At 33.3% G+C, this 8,142-nt stretch overlaps 1 protein-coding gene across 10 annotated transcripts in view; it reads right to left on the bottom strand.

Annotated features, from left to right (window-relative positions):
* The window catches only part of DIP2C (disco interacting protein 2 homolog C), a 2,757,794-nt gene that overhangs the window by 1,779,654 nt on the left and 969,998 nt on the right, over positions 1 to 8,142 (bottom strand). The window lies entirely within an intron of this gene.

The raw sequence follows: 8,142 nt of genomic DNA, 5'->3' as shown, positions 1-8,142 counted from the left end.
ACATCCTTGATTACAGAACTTGCTGGATTTGAGAAGGGCAAGACTAGTAGTTTGAAGGATCTGTATGAGAGATGGTCACTGAACTTGTTTAAAGTACTGCATCCGAACTTTTCTTGGTCAGGGAGTTTAAAAGGAGGGAATGATCAAATAAGTCAAATGCTTTGGTTAAATCAATGAAAACTGCTCCAGTGAGGAGTTCTTTAAATCATAATATGGAGGGTGTAACCTATGGAAGTGTTTACGATGGTCATGTTGTTCCTAACTGACCATAATCTGTGCTCGTGTCTGGGAAGTATAGCTTGTTTTTAGGACATCTGATAACTGGTGAAAAAAATATTTTTTCAAGGACCTTCCCTACTGGAAGTACAATGAAAACGGATTTGAAATTTGTATCTGATTGAGGTATTATTAATGTTGGGTACTGATTTTATGATAAGGTGTTTACAGACGGAGGTCATGGCTGTTTTTTTTCTCTCAAAATTTTTTTTTATTTTTCAACTACAGTTGAATAAATTCCATAGTATCTGTATACAACATCTTAAATAACTATGTACACTATTTACACCAGCCTGACACTAACAGAGCTCAATATATACAATTACTTTATAGGTATAACAATCCAGTTATCAGAGTGTATCTGTTCAGTTATTGTAGTGTGTCAATCAATAAGACTTTTTTCCATGGATTGTTAATAAATGGCTTAGAATTAATCCTTAATTCTTTAGTTTTAATTTCCAACAATGCTGTGGTCTTCAATAGGTTGTAGAAGTCTTCCAAAGTTGGTATTGTGTTTGTATTCCATCTTCTTGTTATGCACTTCCTTGAAATTGCAAGTATTGTCCATACTAGATACATATCTAACGCATTCAAATGAGGACCTTTGTACACATTTAATAATACTAAAGTTGAGATAAGTTACATGATTCATTAAATAAAGCTTGTAAAAAGTTTTTAATACCATTCCAAAATGGCTTAATTTTAACACAGTCGAAAAAAAATGTGATTCCAATCTGCATTGTGTATTTTCTAACACCTCCAACATATTCCCTTTGTGGAAGAATTAATTTTAGTAATTCTACCTGGAGTTAAGAATGCTCTGTGAAAGCATTTCTAATTAAAAACTTTCCAGTATTGTCTAAAGGATGTATGTTTTATTGATATAATATTTGATTTAATTTCTTCAGTTAGCTGTAATGAGTGTCCTTTTGTTATATAATTCCAATATGAGGATTTGGGTGTTTTTTTCTAATTTATCAATATCTTGTAAAATTTCAAAATACTTCATATAGGTACTTAGTAAGTTTAGGTATTTCTTTAAATGAAGAATTACTAATTATTCTGCATAAATCTTGCAAATACGTCAGAATGCTTTGCATAGTTAGCCGATCTTGTTGTGGAATTTTGTATGTTGTTTCTGTTGTTTGCATATCCAGAACTTTTAGTTCTTTGATACATTGAAACCAACAAACAAATCCTTTCTGTTCCCAGGAATTCATTATTTCTCTGTATATTTTATGTGAATAGCTATTTGTAGCTATAAATGGTGTTAAAAGATCAAATATATATTTGCATTAATAATTTTCCTAAATGAGTCAATGTAATAATCATATGAGCTTTAGTGGGCTTAGTTATGTTATATTGCATACTAATACATAATATGTGCCATGGCAAATTGTATTTTTTTTTTTTTGTAAATCAAATTCATTTATTGATATTACAGTTAGTAACTCTTTCCAGTTTGCAGAATAATTTGGACTTATCCAATCTGAGATTTAGATATTGATGCTTTTATATATGTTTCTATATCAGGAATGTTTAATCTTCCTTGTTTCCATGGTCTGATATGATGTATTAAAAGCTATTGTTTCTTTTGGGAAACCATAAACATTTTATGAGGAATGAATTTATTTCTTTAAGTATATTCCTTTCTGGCAACAGTTGTACTGCCAAAGCTATATATAGAATTCCTTTGTTCTAGTATTCTGGAAGAATAATCATCGTCAAATCTTATCAGGCTTTGATTGCATTATAAGAGTGATTTTCTCGAAGCAGATTTTAATATTAGTTCCTTGTCCAGAAATAAAAGAAATTTTATAACTATGGATCTAGGTGGAGTATTTTTTGAGTTAGAAACAGGTTTCCTCAGTGTTCTATGTGCCTTTTCAATTCCAAATGAAAGTCCCTCTTTCAAGTCTAAAAATTCAGGAATCCAGGTTAAGAATGAAATAATGTCTTCACCTTCAGTGTTTTCATCAGGCAGACCAAAGATCCTTATGTTGTTTCTCCTTTTCCTGTTTTCTAAGTCATCTATTTTGTTAAGCAGCCATGTATTCTGTTTAAGCAGAAATTCTTTTGGAATTCTTCCTCTTTGAGTCTCCCTTCAATGTCATTTAGGGAAGTCTCTACATTTGTTATTTTTGTATGGTGTTGCTGTTATACTTCCTTAAGAGTATCAGTCTGTTTTTGAGAATTTAATTTGAGGTTTTCTAAGTCATTTTTAAAGCCATCCATCTTCAAAGATAGTTCCTGTAAGGTAGATGCCATCAATTGCAGTTCTTTTTTCAAAGCAGCATCTGGGTGAGAATTCTTCGAGTTGTTTATATTCAGTGACTCAATATATCTCCAAGTTACTTGAGAGGAAAATGTTTGTACAGCTCCACCAAAATTGATATTTATGTAGTTTAGTAGTTTATCTATAGATTTCTGACGTTTTAAACTTGAAACTAAAAAAAATTTTGTTTATTATTATATTAGTTTATGGAGCTCTCAAAATTCACTGCTCTCAGTTGGCCATCTGGGCTTCGCTTCTAGCATGGTTGTTTTTGATAGGCAAAGATTATATAGGGGGAGAAGCCAGTCAAAAATATTGCAATTCAAATATTTTCTAAAAATCACTCCTCACAGTACTCTATACTGTGTAAACCCAGAGCAGTACAAGACATTTTCATTTGGAGCTATTTGTTGGGGAACCATCTGCAGCAGACTAATCTTTGAATTATGATATGGCATTTTGGTACGAGAATAAATTCAATATCTAATATCAGTGTACTACATCTGCTGATGGGAGGTAATGGATTGCACCAGAAACAAACTCTGTTTCAATAGTTATCACAGTAATAAGGAGAAAAAAATGCAGCTTTTCATCATGTGATGCAATGAGAAGTACTGTAATGGTAATACGGTGAGCAGTATCAGGAAAATAGACTGCCATGGGGTATTGTAAGGCCCAACCAATGCTGTCATGGACGGCATTATTGTTCTTAGGTACAGGGCTATCTGTTGAAGTGGCTTGTACTAGTTTTCCTATAAGCATACATATACATTGTGTGTGTGTGTGTGTGGTGGGGAAGTATGTGTATGTATGTATATATATATATATATATATATATATATATATATATATATATATATATATATATATACATGGGTACACAAATTAAAATGTACAAATGTTGACATGGCTAACAACAACGAAAGGTTAGTGATGCAAATGTTGACACGCCACAACACACACACAAAGAACAACCTTCCGAGCATGCAAATGCAACAAAATTACAAAATCATCGCAAACTCTCTACTCCCTCCACACTTAAGCCAAGGCCTGATGAGTGCCAGTTCTGGGATTGTGAAGGTGGCATCTCTATTAAATGCAGATGAGATTATCCTATTAACCTCAATCTGAATAACATCTCCACTGTGCAACATAGAGATCTACTGTTTAGTGAGACGAAAATCATTGCCTTCAGATCTGAGGTCACAGCTCTCTTCTACAAGAAGTGACCTTGCCACTGCAAGTGTGTGTGTGTGTGTGTGTGTGTGTGTGTGTGTGTGTGTGTGTGCGCGCGTGTGTGTGCATGTGTTTAATTCAGGATTAATGAATGTGACTAGGTTAGATTTAAGTGAAGAAGACTCGCTTAATATCTCATCTGAGATTATTGATAAATCTTCTGTGCCATAAAAAATGCCTTTACTAGTACTTTTATCACAGTTTTCAGTGATGACAGCAACGCTTTCAGGCATGTTTTTATGAAAAACTGGGATGTCCTAATGAATGATTCTGCCTTTAGATGCCGACTAGGTGACAAACCCATTACTGTCTTTAAAAGAGGGCTCAATTTCAAAAATATTTTTGGATGTTCTAAAGGGATCCTTAATAAAGGGTCTATGACTAAATGTGGCAACTGTGTCTTTTGTAAGCATATTCTTTTAACAAACCATGTTATGATTAGCCATCAAACGATATTTGTTAGGGGTAAAACCATGCTGTAATAGCAAGAAAGTGGTTTATTGTGCCTTATGTTCAAACCTGCCCACCTTTCCATGTGGGCAAGACTGAACGGAAGTTAAAAAAACAGAATTAGTGAACATTTATTTGATATTTGTTCTAAAAAAACCCCACCAAAGCTCTTTACAGACACGTTTCAGAAAACAGTAGTCAATGTTTTAAATTTACTGTGTTGCAAACTGTTTTTGAATCAAGTAGAGGGAGTGCCTGGCATTTGCTCCTTGAAAAAGCAGAATTATTTTGGCAATTGCGTCTTTCTGCGCACTTTTGGCCAGGACTAAATGAGGCAGCCTCAGTTACTAGCCTGCTTAAACTGAAAGCAATTTCTAGGTGATATGCTTTTCCCCCTTTATTCAACAGTGTTTATTAATGGCATGGTTACCACCTTATTATTGATCTTTATTGATTATTGTTGGAATAGATTATTTTTTTTTATTTTATGTATCCGTAGCATGGATGTGATCAAGTAGATAGATTAAGCCTCCCTTTGTCTGAATCGGCGTGTACATATTAAGTATTCTTGGTTTTTATAGAAGAACAATAGTTGTAGGAACACTGGTGAAACACGAAGTACCTAAGAATTACGTATGAAGAACTGAATTATTTTAGTAATGAGCCGTCTATATATTTACTATATTTCCATTTAATTTTTGACTAATTTGAATGAAATAATAAAGATGCCCATGATCATGTTTTTGCGATATGGGGGGCAAAGTAGTGTTTATTTTCTGTAGTGCGTTGGGCCATGTTTTTTCAGCCATTATTGGTGGTCTAGTTCAAATTTGTTTCACTATTGGTTAGGCAGGAATCAAGGAAATATGTAGTTTAAGGTGACAGACAGGCCCCTTTGTACGGCAATTGTCCCCCGTAGTTGGAAGGCACTAAGTAATTTAAAATGTTTTTTTGAATCTAATAATTACCATCTTTTGGCTTTTAGGGTCTTGATTGCTTAGATTGGATGAATTATATCCAAGTATGGCACTTGGTGTTGGATTTTGTAATTTGCAAACTATTGGATACTTAGGTTATCTTTGTGGCATTATTCGCCAAATTTTAACTTGTAGTAAATGATGCTCTGAAGAGATGTGCTTGCAGTAATCGCAGTACATATCTTGTAGAGTACTGGTTGTTTAGATCAAATATATTAGACTATTGGTTGAATGTGAACCAGTCAGAATTGAAGCCCCGTGGAGGCAGAAGTGCTTTTGTGTGGGTGCATTCTCCTTATAGTCTTTTGCTGAAGCTGATGGGATTGGGTATTGAGTGCTCACATGACATTCCATTGGGTGAATGTAAATATTGGGTAGTTTATACTGATAGCCTTTAGTCGAACATATGGTGAAGTATTAAATGCTCGGATAATATTTATCAGCCAAATGTAAATATTATGTATGTCATATTTGTTTTTTTTTTTTAGTTATTGGACCTAGGGCTATGTAGATCAAATATTACCAGAGGTTAAGTTTCAATTTGCTATACGATTAGTTAATTATGAACTTGTTGACAACGGAGTTGTGAAGGGGTAAATACATTTAGATTTTGACATGTAACCATTGGCTGTTTAGACTGAATATGTTAACTAATTGGTTAAATATGAACCAATTAGAACTAAAGTTTTGTGGAAACGCTTCCGTGTTGATTTTGTGGATTCCACGACAACAGCCTTGTTGTGAAGATTAATGTGATTGGACACAGCATGTTTGTATGAGATATTATTGGTTAAAACAGTTTTAGTGCTGAATTTATGATGTTTCATATGAATTTAAAGATAGCTTATTGTGGTTCAGTGCATTGATATGTAGGTAGTTTATGTTTCTATTTGAAGAATAGCAAAAGCTATCTTGACGCTGGGACTTAAAATAGGCTGGCACATGGAAGGTTATCTGAAGTGCCGTTATTTGTGCAATAACAATGATTTTCGATTAAGGGATGTCAGAAATATACTGATATGAATTGAGTTTATTTTTTTATATTTAATTCCAAGATTTTTTTATATAAATTCTAACATATGTAGAAGTGAGGATGATTTTTACTTAAATGAAATAATGTTTAGTCTGTACCTATCATCTCTAAATAGGTAATGTATTCAAAAAAACTATTGGATGAATGCATTTAGTTGTATGACTATCTATATGTTGATTTGATGATTGTTGAATGTTGATTGGATGAGGGACAATTGCATGAAGCTTATGCTATATGACTAAACTAACATTTTTATTGGCCATTTTATGAAGGTGTATATTAAATTGATGTATTTTCATTGGGTAATGGCCTTTTAAAATAAATTGTCTTTTGAAAATGTTTTATCTGTTGAAGTTCCATTGGTTATGGGGACGAAATCCTGTATGTGCGAATTAAAGGATATAGATATTTTTTGACTCTACCAGTGGTTCGTGACTTCACTACTTTCAGTTTGATTTTGGTGTTTTCTCATTCCTGGAGAAATGTATCATGCTTGCAACTGTTCATTCGTGGTTTAGACAGAATAATAATGACATTTTTACTAGCTGCCAGACACGGCTGCATCCACACACACCATATCAGGATTAATCAAACAGCACTCGAAGCTATGATACCTGCCATAATTGATATTAACCATGTTTAGACAGAATAATAATGACATTTGTACTAGCTGCCAGATACAGCTGCATCTACGCACACCATATCATGATTGATCAAACAGCACTCATAGCTGTGATACCTGCCATCAACTATATTTAGACAGAATAATGATGACATTTGTACTAAGAGCTTGCTACCATTATTTAACCAGGATACACATGGCATTTCTAAATCATACTTTAACTGAAGAAGGCATGTCTCCATGACAGCATTTTTTTTCAAAACACTCCACTGTTACTGCTATTATATATGATGTTAATTTGTTACATTTGAGTCTGAACTCTGATGAATGGTACACTGTTGAATTAGTTAATTAATTACTTAAATTATAAGTAAAAACAATGAAAAATGAACAAGGTAAATATTCATTGAGTTCAAGTAGGGGAATAGAAACTTCTATGTTTGTTTTATATGTTGCTTTGTTTGGCTTATATATAATGTAAACAGTAACCCACCTTGACCTACCTTTGTTTGTGAAGAATTATTGGACACTTTGAACATTCTGAATAAATCATTACTGTTTCTCAGTTGTTCAAGAATCCCTCCTTTTTTAAATAAAAATAGATGACAAGTGATGTACCATATCAGTTGATACTTTGAGAGATGTAGTTGTAAGAGTTATTTTTTTGGACAGCTATCTTGGAATAAGTTTTTTGTTTCTTCTTTCTAGCATCAGTCCAAGGATTTGTTTATTTTATTCTTTTAAAAGTAGGGGCTATACATTCCATTTCTTCTGGGATAGACATTATGTTGTTGCTTTTGATGAATATAGTAGCTTCTTCTAAGTCATTAAAGGTTCTCATCTCATTGGCAAAAAAATTTTTTATCATGGCTGGAAAGGCCAGCTGTGCTTTAATGCTGTTTTGTTTCAACAGTTTTATTATTGGCCAGACATTTTCCTTTGTTCTAGTATTCTGGAAGAATAATCATTGTCAAATCTTATCAGGCTTTGATTGTATTTTAAGGGTGATTTTCTCCAAGCAGATTTTAATATTAGTTCCTTGTCCAGAAATGAAAGACATGTTGTAACTATGGATCTAGGTGGAATATTTGTTGAGTTAGAAGCAGGTTTCCTCAGTGCTCTATGCACCCTTTCAATTCCAAATGAAAGTCCCTCTTTCAAGTCTAAAAATTCAGGAATCCAGGTTAAGAATGAAATAATGTCTTTACCTTCAGTCTTTTCAGGCAGACCAAAGATCCTTATGTTTCTCCTTTCCAAGTCATCTACTTTGTTA

The sequence above is a fragment of the Protopterus annectens genome, chromosome 3.part0, assembly GCF_019279795.1.
Source record: "Protopterus annectens isolate FY-2018-M chromosome 3.part0, PAN1.0, whole genome shotgun sequence".
NCBI lineage: Eukaryota > Metazoa > Chordata > Ceratodontiformes > Protopteridae > Protopterus > Protopterus annectens.
This window is presented reverse-complemented; position numbering and strand designations above follow the sequence as displayed.